Source organism: Rhineura floridana, chromosome 7 (genome assembly GCF_030035675.1).
Source record: "Rhineura floridana isolate rRhiFlo1 chromosome 7, rRhiFlo1.hap2, whole genome shotgun sequence".
Classification (NCBI taxonomy): domain Eukaryota; kingdom Metazoa; phylum Chordata; class Lepidosauria; order Squamata; family Rhineuridae; genus Rhineura; species Rhineura floridana.
The window spans coordinates 144,649,376-144,663,307 of record NC_084486.1 but is presented as its reverse complement, the minus strand read 5'-3'; positions in this window follow the sequence as shown (position 1 = coordinate 144,663,307).

The following is a 13,932-nucleotide window of genomic DNA, read 5'->3' as shown; positions in this document are numbered from 1 at the left end:
ACGAGGCAGGCCTTTGTTCTGATCCAGCAGGCTCTTCTTATGTGCTTATGTTTAAATAAAAAGGCCTTGATGAACAAGGGAGTTAGATGAGCTGTTCTCAGTAGAAAGTTCCACAGTCTGGGTGCAGCTACCGCACATATTCTGTCTTGAGCTCCGGTCAAATGTGCATCAGACGTTAGTGAAGCAGTAAGAGGGGCCTCTCTGGAAGATCCCAATACCTGGGCAGGCATGTACAGGAGAAGACAATCCATCAGGCAGCCTCCAATTTCTCAAAAGGTTTTCTTCACATGTGAAAGACGTTCCCGCTTTTCTGCCTCTGTTGCAAAGCACTTCAGAAGTTTGGTGATTGTGGGGCCTTCGGAGGAGAAATTCAATTCAGTTTGAATTTAAGCCAAATTTATCAAACTTGCACATTCTGAAACAATCAGAGAACTGAAACACAGCCATCTTTCTAAATGTGCACTTATCTGAAGTTTGTTATGCAGTTCTCCAACCAAGCAATGGTTACAAAAATGCATATGTAAGGGGAAAGTGTGCGCAATATGAATATATTGGTGAAAATAACATACAAAATACATTACATTAGAAGAAATTGCTTGCAAAAATGAGTACCTTAGTCAAAACTGCATACAAATATGTATTTATTAGGAGAAATCTGCACTAAAATGATGGAGAATTTTCATGAGGATTTTTTTTAAAAAAAATTGCAAAGTGCTGCAGAAATGTGGGGAACTGAGTTTAAGATTAAATAAATGGGAAACTGAGAGAACCAAAATGGGCAGATTATTTCATCCCTGTGTGGGACTGAACTCTGAGAGCTGCTCATGCTTCAGCCTTGACAACAAGTTGATGCAAGCCAAATTCCATCCGATCGAACAGGCCAGGATTTGCTGCAGAGAGTTCCTACTTAGAACTTGTTTATTTGATTTATATCCTGCCCTTCCTCCCAGTAGGAGCCCAGGGCGGCCTACAGAACTTGCCTACAGACAAGGCCCCCAACTGGAAACACCTGGTCACTAGCAACAGTGGACCACCAACTGGAGAGACAAGCCTAGGAACAGAGCTTGGAAAAGTTCCTTTTTTGAACTACAACTCCCATCAGCCCAATCCAGTGGCTATGCTGGCTGGGGCTGATGGGAGTTGTAGTTCAAAAAAGGAACTTTTCCAAGCTCTGCCCAGGAACTAACCCCTGCAGTGACCCCTGGCGCCAGCTCTGGGCTCATCCACACGGTGATTTAGTGTGTGTCTGGTTCTACTTGCATCCCCTTGAAATTCGCATGGTTCACATGATGTTTCAGGCAAGCAGAAGCTATCATGCAGCTTCCCCCTTTAAATCCGTGTTAACCCAATCCGTTGACAATGTGAAAAGGAACGGAAAAACCTTCTTGGCTGTGCAGCGCTCCTCCTTGTAGGTGCTTTGCTTTGCTTTTTTTTTTTTAGTGGGTGGACTCTCTTTTAACGCCCCATCGCCCGCTCCCTCTCTCTCTGCTGCCCACAAAAGCTGCTACAGCTCTGCTTACTTTGCCTTTCACTCACTTCCCCCCCTCTAGGGTGGGACAATGGAGAAGGGTTTTGTTTTGGTCAGTTTCATTTTTTCTTGTCAATTTCACATCCAGGCACTCTCCCAGCTTCAGCCTTGAACTGGAGGGAGTAAACATGTAAAATTAGAGGGCGGAGCCACAAGGAAACAGCGACACTGATCCCTCACAGCGGCATGCCTGCTAGTGTGATTTGAAGCTACCAAGTGTGGACCTTGCAAATATATCACAATGGTAAAAGCAGCGTCTTTAGTACGAAGGTATGCTCCTGTGCGGATAAGCCCAAAGAGCCTGACCCCTTCCCCTCATTTCCCAATGTAGTGATGGTCACCAGCTTGAATGACTTTAAAAGATTCATGGAGGATTAGGCCATCAATGGCTACTAGAGAAAACTGCAGTTCTACCTCCACTGTTGGAAGCAGTATGTCTTTAAATACCAGTTGCTGGTAATCACAAGTGGGGACAGTGGTGCTGTGCTTCCGCTTGTGGGCTTCCCAGAGGCATCTGGTTGGCTGCCGTGAGAAGAGAAGAAGTGGGCCACTGGCCTGATCCAGCAGCCAGGCTCTTTTTATGTTCTTATGTAGTGGGAGATAAGGCAGCTGTGGCTGTTTCCCCCTCATCCTGAATCCATTCCTTGTTTCATCAGCTGTGCAGCACACCTGAAGTTCTGCTCACCCCTGCAGGGAGGACTGTGTGGGGGCGGCAGGCATAAGGATTAAGAGGTGGGACAGGGGTGGGGTGAACCATGGCTTCCTTGTATTCTGCTGCATCAGGGATTTTAATTATTATTATTATTAATTACATTTATATACCGTCCCATAGCCGAAGCTCTCTGGGCGGTTTACAACAATTAAAAACATTAAAAACAAACATACAAATTTAAAAACACCGTTTTACTTCAGAAAAAGAGGGAGAGGGAGAGGAAAGGACCTGTGAATACCACGGAGCAAGAATAAGGCTCTGGTCACCTTGAATTAGGTAATGGGATTTTAATGCATGTGTGGAGGAGGCAGTGGAAGAGTAAAATCCTTTTAGTATTTGTTATCTATCTTGCATTTCATTTAGGGCTTTAAGATTTTAGACTCTATGAGAACCACTGATTTTCATATCTTGGACTTTTCTGCAAGCAACTCCTGCACTGGTGCCTTCTTGGATGCATGGGATTTGGGGGGTTGTGTATACGTGTTATATCCAGTGGATCTTAGATTGCAACCTGGCAAGCCTATCCGATGGTGATTTATGGCTGATTCACATGATCCTGTCCAAAATGACACTTACTCCCTCCTTCCCCAATTTCCACAAGAAACTGCTCCGTCTAGTAACATTGCAACTGAAAATGGTGGCCAAGCTCAAAAGAGGGCAGAGACTGTGGACCCTTTGATAGCTGTGTAGAAGAGGGAATTTTAGTAGGTGTTAACTTGCAGGACAAGTTAGACCTACTGAAATTCCCTCTACATGCAAGGTGCAGGAGCCCAGACCTCTCTCTCTTTTTCTTTCAGCTTGGCCATCCTGCAAGTTAACCATATCCTGGTTTCTTCCCTTGTTTAATTAATTTATTTTTATTTAGGAAAATGTATGTACCACTTACTTAATTCAATAAATTGCTAAGCAGTTTACACGCTAGAATAAACTATTCATTAAAATAGTGAAAAGACAGTAGATAATATTTTCAAACTACGAATAAAAGCAACATTTTTTAAAAACAAATATATGTGAGAAAATTACATGCTTTGGGTAAGCTTGCCTGGACAAGAAAGTTTCTAGCTGTCATTAAGAACAATGCAGCAAAGGTGCATCCCTAATACAAATCGGCAGGGTATTCCAGAGAATAGGCCATAGAATCACAGAATCATAGAGTTGGAAGGGGCCTTGTAGGCCATTGAGTCCAACCCCCTGCTCACAGCAGGAAATCCACAGCTAGAGCATCTCCTGCAGATAGCTGTCCAGACTCTGCTTGAAGACATCCAGCGAAGGGGATCCCACCACCTCCCTAGGCAGTCGGTTCCATTGCCGAACTGCCCTTACTGTCAAGAAGTTCCTTCTAATGTCCAATCTGAATCTACGCTCCTGCAACTTATAACCATTAGACCTAGTCCTACCCTCTGGGGCAGCAGAGAACAAATCTGTACCCTCCTCTATGTGACAGCCCTTCAGGTACTTAAAGAGTGCAATCATGTCACCCCTCAGCCCTCAGCCTTCATGCTGCACTGAAGGACTGGTTCCTTGCAAGTGTGGCATGAACACTATGTGGTACTAGTAAAAGTGCCAGTTCTGTGGATTGAAGCAGATGAGTATGAGGTAAGGTGATCCTTCAAGTGAACTAGTCCAAAGTTTGCATCTGGCTGTGTGGTAGGATCACTATAAACATATTTGACCTTCCTTCCCTGCACCCATTTCGCAAATTCATTTAACGAAAATGGTGGATTTGGAAGGACTTGCTTTTCTCAGCTGTGTGTGTGGGTAAAGCATCAGGTAGGCAACCAAAGGGTGAAGAAGAGTATGTGGTGGGCTTTTGGAATGAAGGCCGGAAGCAGGACGGAACCAGCCTGTGCTCGGCTCCTTCGGAGGATCTGGCTCCCATCCCAGTCATTTTCCAAGGTGACATCTGAGCACTTCAGCGGGTGATGTGGAAAGAGAAGAGGCTAGCCAGATGGGAAGGAACATGCTCCAGTTCCCTCTGCTCCTTGGCTAGCTTCCCTTTGGTGCAGGACTCTTCAATTTGGTTCTTCCTCCTGTTGACCCGCCCTTGGCCACAGCTCTCTCCTCTGTGTGCTCGCCTTGCTGGAGTGCTGTTCCATCTGGGTTTCATCTGCAGGAGGATGTGCCCAGGGACTGGGCGTCCATGCCAGGCCCTCTCTCTAAAACTTTGCTTCTGACCCAGTGCCTTGTCTCCAGTGCATCTGCTTCCCATTAGTGTCTGCATATATACAGGCCAGAGCAGAGCTTGGAAAAGTTCCTTTTTTGAACTACAACTCCCATCAGCCCAATCCAGTGGCCATGCTGGCTGGGGCTGATGGGAGTTGTAGTATAAAAAAAGTAACTTTTCCAAGCTCTGGGCCAGAGCAAGATGCTCAGAAGCGATTCCTGCTCTGGCGAGGGCCACCTCAAAGGAGGGTTTGAGAGCTTCCTCTTGGAAGTTCCTCAACAAGGAGACGTTGAATCATGGAGAAGATCCAAAGGAGGACTACGGAGAACATAGTTAAGCAAGCAGAAAGATTATTGCTGGAGAGGGTAGCACGATCCTCTGAGGCAGGAGTGGGGAATGTGTGTGGCACTCCAGACATTGCTGGGCTTACAACTGCCATCATCCTTGACCATTGGACATATTGGGTGGGGTGGATGAGAGTTGAAGTTCAACAACCTTGGCAGGGCCACAGGTTCCCAACCTCAGCTCTGGAGTACACCCTAGAAGACTAGGGATGGGGGAGAAATTTGATTCAGTTTGCATTTAAAGGCGGATCTATCAAATTTGCACTTCCTGAAACAGTCTGCAAGCAGGAGCAGAGCCATCCTTTGGAATTCACACATCTCTGACCAACCAACCAATGTTTACAAAAATGCGGGGGGGGGATTGTGCATAAAAAAGAATATACCGGTGAAAATAACATACAAAAATGCATTATATTAGGGAACATTGCTTGCAAAAAATGTGTACATTAGTCAAAGCACCATACAAACAATGTGTTAATGGGGAGAAATTCACACTAAAATGCTGAGGAATTTTCATGATGATTTAAAAATAAATTCACCAGTTGCTGCAGAAATGTGGAGAACTGAATTTAAGATTGGAAAAATGAGAAGCTGAGAAATTGGCAGATTCTTCCATCCCTAAAGAAGACACCTGATGTCTCCTGGGACACTGCCCTAATGCTCTACAGCAAGGAGGATCTTTCACAAACGTTCTGCCCAGCCTCAGTTAAGTCAACTGCAGGGCAACCCAGTGTGTCAAACCAATTTGCTGGGGCACCTCAGTGTGCTCTTCCCAGGGGCAGTAGATAAGTCGGTCCCAGAAGCCCTCCCTATTTTGGAAGCACTGATGCAACCTAAAGAGCAGAGCTTGACCATTTTGCCTCTGGCTCACCTACAAAGTGACATAAGCTATTTGGGATTGGGGTAGGGGTTGCTAAGCAGCTTATTCTTTATGCAACTAGATGGATGCCTTTGAAGGTCAAAGGGGAGGCAGGCCATTGTATCGAACACCTATCCTCTGCTTCACCTACACCTTTACTACCCAACTAACCACCATTATGGTCAGTGGAGAGAGATGAGAGGAGGACTGTGTAGATCGGGGGTGGGGAACCTTTCTTTCTCTTATTTTTAGCTTGAGGGCCACATTCCCTGGTGGGAACCTTCTGGGGTCCACATACCAGTTGTGGGCATGGCTAGAGGTAAAAAAACAAGCAGAGCAACAGACGTGACCCTTGCCTTTGTACAGTAGGCTAAATGCCAGCCATGCACAATGAAAAGGTTTCTGCACACCCCTCTCTCCATCCCGACAAGTAAGAGGTATTATCGCAGTCCAAGCACACATCGCGGCCAAGCAAAAACACTCAAGGATGAAGTAAGACCAATGAAACATGGGAGAAGGGCCTGGCCTGGGGAAAGTCCCGAGGGCCAAATAGAGAGGCCTGGGGGGGCCTGAGGTTCCCCATCCCTGGGGACAGCTTCTATAATTGTGGGCACTAAATGTGTGGAAGGTGGAAGCACATTTGTCACTACTGCACCTTCCCTTCTTGCTCACATTCAGCGTAACTTCTGAAGGAGCCTATTTAATTATTTGTTTACTTACTTATGTCATTTGTGCACCACCCAATCAACCATGTCCTCTGGACAGTTCACAAAATAATAATAATAATAATAATAATAATAGTAGTAGTAGTAGTAGTAGTAGTAGTAGTAGCAGCAGCAGCAGCAGCAGCAACAGCAACATTATTAACAATAACATTAATAATAATAGTAGTAGTAGTTGTTGTTGCTGCTGTTGTTATGTGCCTTCAAGTCGATTACAACTTATGGCCACCCTATGAATCAGCGACCTCCAAGAGCATCTGACACGAACCACCCTGTTCAGATCTTGTAAGTTCAGGTCTGTGGCTTCCTTGATGGAATCAATCCATCTCTTGTTTGGCCTTCCTCTTTTTCTACTCCCTTCTGTTTTCCCAGCATTATTGTCTTCTCTAGCGAATCATGTCTTCTCATGATGTGTCCGAAGTATGATAACCTCAGTTTCATCATTTTAGCTTCTAGTGATAGTTCTGGTTTAATTTGTTCTGACACCCAATTATTTGTCTTTTTCACAGTCCACGGTAGGCATAAAGCTCTCCTCCAACGCCACATTTCAAAGGAGTTGATTTTTCTCTCAGCTGTAGTAGTAGCAGCTTGTTACCTAAAAGGTCTTCAAGTGACTTGCAGTTAAAAACAAATATAAATACATTATACCATAGTGAAAAAAAGAAAAATCATATCGAAGTTAACATTTTCAAACAGCATGCAAAAACAAAAAACAACGCTCCCTCTGCCATAATAGCCATAGAAAACTTGGGCAGCACACTAATGAGAAAACAGAATCAACTCAGTCCATCAAAGGCCTGGGGGGGAAAAAGGTAAGTCTTTAACTGGTGCCGATAAGATGTTCGTTGTTAAAATCAATAATCAATTAATACCAAGACACAATTAGCAACTAAACCAACCAATTAAAAAAAGCTCCAGCACAAAATGAGTGTAATACCAATATCAGAACATACAAACCAGCATAAGATTAAAAAAAAGCATGAAAATCCAGCATGAGGGGAAGATGATTTGCCAACTATTGCTGCAAGACTGCGTGTTGAAATAGTGTAAACTGGACACTCCCATCCCCAGTGTTACCAAGCCTGTTTCAGTCCTGCGTGTGTGTCCCTCCCTAAATCACATATTTCACTGACATACATGCTTGTAACGATGAAGATGGGATCTTTTCAGACCTTTTATCCAGCACCGTTGCATCATTGCAAGGGGAAGATTGCTCTGTACCTTAGTTTTTTCAGTTTTTTGGCAAAAATAGCAAGAACCCCCTGAATCCTTATTTGGTTGTATTTATTTGCAGAGTCAAAATAGTATTGGAAGTAAAATGGGGTTTTTTTTTGTCTGAACGGTCAAATGCAATAATTACAGAAGAGAAAAATTATTAGCTAGAATAAAAGCGTACACAGGGTACCCAAGCACACATTCCCTGGACCAACAGCTTACACTTAAATGGTTTCTATGATGTAGACAAGATGGACACAAGGAAAATTACTGTTGCTGTATAAGGAGCAGGGCATGGCACTTGGACTTCCAGTGGTGCCCACAGCATGTAGCGCAGAACCTCAGCTTTCATTTAAAGAATAAAATAAGTCTCTAATCCTCCTAGAAGGAAAGTTATGGATTCCCTTCTAAGCAATTTCTGTGAAATGAGCCTAGCTGGCTGCTTCTGCCTGTCAGTGGTATTAGCTACTGAGTGAAGTCGGAACTGTGACTGATAAGTGAGTTGTTTGGATACCAGGTAATAGGAATTCCTGGCATCCCAAAGAGCTGCTGTTTTGCCCTTCCTTTCAGTGCACCTTTCCTGCTTGTGTCTTTTCCCCTAGTCCTTGGAGTCTCCATAGTTTGCCCTCCTTGTTTTCCTAGCAATCAGGATGCATCTTTCCTGTGTTGGGTTCACCTGAGATCAGGTAGTGCCTAGAAATTACTTTCTGTAAATATTACTACACAGTAAGTGTAGTAAATGTTAAAGAATCCCTCTCTTCCCAAAAGGCAAACTTTGCAAAGAGGCTTAAGCATGTTTTCTGCTGTGCAGGAGCTAAAGACCAGGGATTCATTAAGAATTCACTGTATAGTTAACTTACAGTACAATGGTGTACTCAGAAGTATGTCTTTGTGTTTAGTGGGGCTTACTTCCAGGTTATGTGGGTACAAGATGACACCCTAGACTTTGGTTTAAGGTTGGCATTGATTTGTGGGAGTGAATTTCATAGATTAACTATGCACTGTGTGAGGAACTCCTTTCTTTATTCTATCCTGAATCTTCCAACATTCAGCTTCATTGGATGTCCATGAGTTCTAGTGTTGTGAGAGAGGGAGAAAAACTTTTCTCTAATCACTTTCTCCGTGCCAGGCATAATTTTATACACTTCTATTGTGTCAGCTCTTATTCATCTTTTCTCTAAACCAAAAGGCCCCAAATGCTCTAACCCTTACTCATAAGGGGAGTTGCTGCATCCCATTGATCATCTTGGTTGCCCTTTTCTGAACCTTTTCCAACTCCACAATACCCTTTTGCAGGTGAGGCAACCACAATGGTACACATTATTCTAAATGCAGCTCCACCATAGATTTGTATAACGGCATTATGATATCGGCAGTTTTATTTTCAACATCTTTCCTAATGATCCCCAGCATGGATTTTGCCTTTTTTCACAGCTGCCGCACACTGAGTCAACATATTCATCAAGCTATCCATGAACACCCCAAGGTCTCATTCATAGTCAGTCATCACCAGTTCAGACCTCACGAGTGTATGGGCTGGTTCACATGGCGATTTAATGTGAGCTGGGTTCTACTTGCATGCCGGTTCAATTCGCCATGATCACATGACCAGAGCTTGGAAAAGTTTCTTTTTTGAACTACAACTCCCATCAGCCCCAGCCAGCATGGCCACTGGATTGGTCTGATGGGAGTTGTAGTTCAAAAAATAACTTTTCCAAGCTCTGCACATGACGTAGGAGGCAAAGGAAAGGCGTCCTAGTGCTTTCATTCTTTAATCCACAGCAAATAAACCCAAATTTAATCCGACAAGGGAAGGAAAAATTGTCTGAACTTCCTATCTCTAGGGGCTTGTAGACGCTTAGCTCCAATGCTTTTGTGAGACCATGCTGACTCCCTCTTCCCTCCTTTGTGATGTCATTTCCTGCTGGCTCCCATTCTGCAAGCCTGATGCAAACAGTGCTTTTTCTTTCTTTTCCCCCAACTTGTACAAAAAGGCACAACGTTGTTCAAACAAATATTTGTATTTCTGCTGGATTCTGAAAATACAAATAATCAAACTTGAGGATTTTTTTCTTTTTTTAATGAAACTTACTCTGGAACAAACTGAGCATGCTCAGTTGCCGAGGTAACCAGAGGAATTGATAGTCTGACTTTTAGAGGGTGTGGTCATTAGGAAGCTGCGTGATTGACTCTTTCCCTTCAGTATGAACTGAAAACAGCGATTGGAAGGTAGGAAGTGTGATCTTTAAACTCCCATCAGGATGGAAAAAGCTTCGTCTTTAAAACAGAGTCCAACTCCAGTGTGAATGAGCCCTTTGTGTGAAAATAAGATTCAAGGTGGAAGCAGTCTGCTCCTGTGGGGTTTTTATGAAGTTGACCAGGCTTGAGCAAAGGTTGCAGCAGCCCAAATGAGGAGAGGAGGACCAACTAGGGCTGGCACCAAGCGTGACTGGTCTCCTGGGCACCAGACTGGCCAGGCCTGAAGTGCATTTGCCCCAACACCTACTCCTTATGCAGGTGGTGCGGGGCTTATATAGGCCTGCCCACCCTACCTACCTCTGGCATCACTGTGCACACCACGTGCACACCGCATACACACACACCTGCCATCACCCAAGATGGTGGCAGGGGCGTCAACCCCTTAGGGATGCCGCTGCCGCCATCTTGGGTGATGACATGCATGTGCATGCATTGCACTGGGTGTGCCCACTGATGCACTAACACGACAGGTAATGGAGGCAGGCCTGGGACCCACAAAGACTAAATCATGTGGGCTCTTGGTGACATACAGTTAAAGGCTTCCTAAGAAGAGGTGTCATCTGAGACAATGATTAGATGAAGGGGAGAACAGGACGCTTCCTAGGGAAAGCTAGTATACTCATCAATTTTAGGTAAAATAGTCCAAATTTACCACCACAATCTTGATTGGCATTCATAGGGGGCAAAGAGAAAGGTCATGAGCCAATCAAGACAAAGTGCCCAAATTTGTATTTGGACCTGAGTGACGAGGGTGTCCCACATATGGAGCAGAGATGGAGGAACTTAACCTTAAGAGATGTAAACCAGTATTAAAGAAGTTCTGTTGGGGCAGTGCCAGTCCACTTTAGTTCTTGCCAGGGCTAATTATTATTATTATTATTATTATTATTACTATTATTACTACTACTACTACTACTATTCTTCTTCTTCTTCTTCTTCTTCTTCTTCTTCTTCTTCTTCTTCTTCTTCTTCTTCTTCCAAAAGATATTTATTAGTCGTTTTTCCCCAAAATGGAACTCAAAGCGACGTACAAAAGAAACTGTGCTCAAAATGGCTTAGAACGAAAGCAAACAACAATTACAGAAACAATTTCATGATAAAATAATACAGCAGCAGTAATAAAACAATAACAAATGCCACAGCAAACACAAAACCCTTTTCAATACTATAAATATAACATTACAGTCTTTAGCAGGCCACATTACATCAATTAAAGACCGAGTAGAGCCTTTGGCTCGAGTTATCAATTTGCAAATGGATCAGGTGCATAATTAGGCATTAACATATATAAACTCTTGCACTTCTGCAAGAATTGCATGAGGACCAGTACTTTCCTTTCAGTGAGAGCAGCCAGTGTGCACCCAGGCATGCACCCTCTCTTGGGCTTGCAAATAATGTACATTGATGGCACAGCCACCTGTAGAGAGAAGCTAAATGAGTTCCAGTGCGGGCACAGAGTGCCAGCTGAACTAAGCGCCTCATTAACAACTGCCATTCTCAACTAATCATAATGCTAGCTTCTGGGGGGAGGGCAAAAGTGGCACAGGGACATCAGACGCTTCCTGGCTGAGTCAGGCCACTAGTCCATATGGCTCTGTGCTGTTGACACTGACTGCAGTGCTTCAGATGGGGACATTCCTAGCCTTACCTGGAGACACCAGGGGTTGAATCTCGGACCTTCTGCATGCAAAGCAGATTCTCTGCCACTGAGCTATGGAGGACCGGGAGTCTCCCTTGGGTGTGGAAAGCCTCCGACAGAAGACAAAGATTTGTGCAAGAGAGAAGAGGTGCCCTCCTCTGTCTTTGCTGTGTCGTGCAACCCATACCTTGGCTGCGGGCTGACTGTAAGGAGGGGGTGACCTTCCCTGCCAAGGTTCCTTACCACAAAAAACCTGGCACAGGGACTGCACAAAACCTTCTGCACAGTCAATGCCACTGTCCCAACAGCTTGAGGAGAACAATGGAGGGATTTATTAGGCCCCAGTGGAGGGGAGGGCTCTAGAGAAGCAGAAGCCTTGGTGAGTCCATAAATCTCTGCATTTTTTCCCACTGACTCTGACCGTCTCCTGTGGCATCAATAAATTCTGATGACAGCTCTTAACATGCTACAGTGCTTCGCTCATGCAGCACATTCATTTATTAAAGGAATCAAAGCAACCCGAGTGATGGCTTCATGTCACCCCACTGCACTGCATTGATTACAGCCTCTTCCTGCTTTCCTTCGGGGTATCCAGGAGGCTGTGTCCCAGGGCAGGTTTTTCTCTGCAGGGGCCACAAAGACACACAGAGGTCCAGGATCTTTGTTGGCTTAATTTGCTGCAGGCTTCTTGAGCCATGCGCTGCGGAGTTGGCCACCACCGGCTCTTAGGAGCTCTTGGCAAAATACTGAAAGGGCACCGGCGATCAAGCTTAGCATTTACGTGGAGATGTTTGAGCATTTGAAGATTTCACAGCCACATCTCAGTCATCCTTACAACAGGGGAAGGGCCATAGCTCAATGGTAGTGCATCTGCCTTGCATGCAGAAAGTCCCAAATTCAGTCCCCGGCACCTACAGGTAGGACTAGGAGACCGCTGCCAGAAACCTGGAGAGCCCAGTAAGTGTAGACAATACTGAGCTAGATGGACCAAGTGTCTGAGTCAGTGTAAGGCAGCTAGAAGTGGCTACCTTTGTTGAGTCCAACGGTCACCTTCACGAATGGTCAACCCTCCAGGGACTGCATGGCACTGGTGGATGTGTCCATGGGTGGGTATGGCCACCCCAAATTCTTCACCCAGCCCAGCACTCTGATGGGGATCCAAACGGCCCCCTTCCTACTAATCAGATTATTGATCTCATGAGCAAGGAGGAGGGGGCAATTTTCATCCTTATCAGGGCACTGGGCTGGGTGGATCCTCTGTAGCAATGTGTTAATTTTTTAGGTTTTTGCACCTGCGCCAGGATTGGTGAGGACTGGGACCGCGTAGCCAGAATGAAGCCAGATCAGGCCCCTGCACTGGGGATTAGCTGCTCCTGCCGTGCAACAGCCCTATAATGTCGGTCAGTGTTATTATCCCCATATTACAGATGGGAGGAAAGGCTGAAGTTGAGAGAGAGTGGCTTGCACCTTCTTGAACGTTCGGATTAAAACCCAGAGCGGATTGCACTGCCCCACTGACAAGGAGCCACCAGGCGCCACTGCAGGACAGTGTGGGGAATAAAAATGGATGCTTCCAGGTACCTGGTGCTAACTGAGAAGGAAGCTGCTCTGTGTTGCCAGGCCACCCCTCTGCGGAAAGAATTGTACTGGCTACCTATTTGCTACCGGGCTAAGTTGAAGGTTCTGGTTTTTGTGTACAAAGCCCTATACAGCTTGGGACCAGGATACCTGAAAGATCGTCTTACCCTTATATACCCAGTCGATCACTGCGTTCTGCAGGTGAGGGCCTCCTGCAGATACCACCTTATCAGGAAGTCCGTTCTGCACAACATAGGAAGCGGACCTTTAGCATAGTGGCGCCTACCCTTTAGAATTCCCTCCCTTTAAATATTAGGCAGGCGCCATCTCTGTTATCTTTTCGGTGCCCACTGAAGACCTTCCTCTGTCAACAAGCCTTTTAAGTAGAGACCTTATTGCTGTCTGCGTCTGTGTTGGAATTGCTTTTTAATATGCTTTTAAAGCTTTTTAAAAAAAAGATGTATTTAAAGATGTTTTGTTTTAATAAGTTTTTAAGGATGTTTTGTTGTAATATATTTTAAAGTCTGTTTTTATGATGTTTTCGAGTGTTTTTTGTGCTTTTGTTTGCCGCCCTGGGCTCCTACTGGGAGCAAGGGCAGGATATAAATCTAATAAATAAATAAAATAAACAATAAGTAAGCTTCTTGGGGCCCTCTGACATAAGGGGGGGCACCACAGTTTCCTTTACTGAGGACCCCTCAGGCTTGGGATCAGCCTTGGTTCCACTGAAATGTTTTAAGTTTGCAACGTATGAGTGCAAACTCAAGAACTCTTTTAACAGTTAAAGCACAGCTGATCAGTGCTCAAAGACCCGGAGAATGGAGTATAAGATGTGCCTTGCTGGATCAGGCCAATGTTCACCTCCTCAAGTTTTTCCAGAATTTCACCCAGAATTTGAGACGTGATGCACAC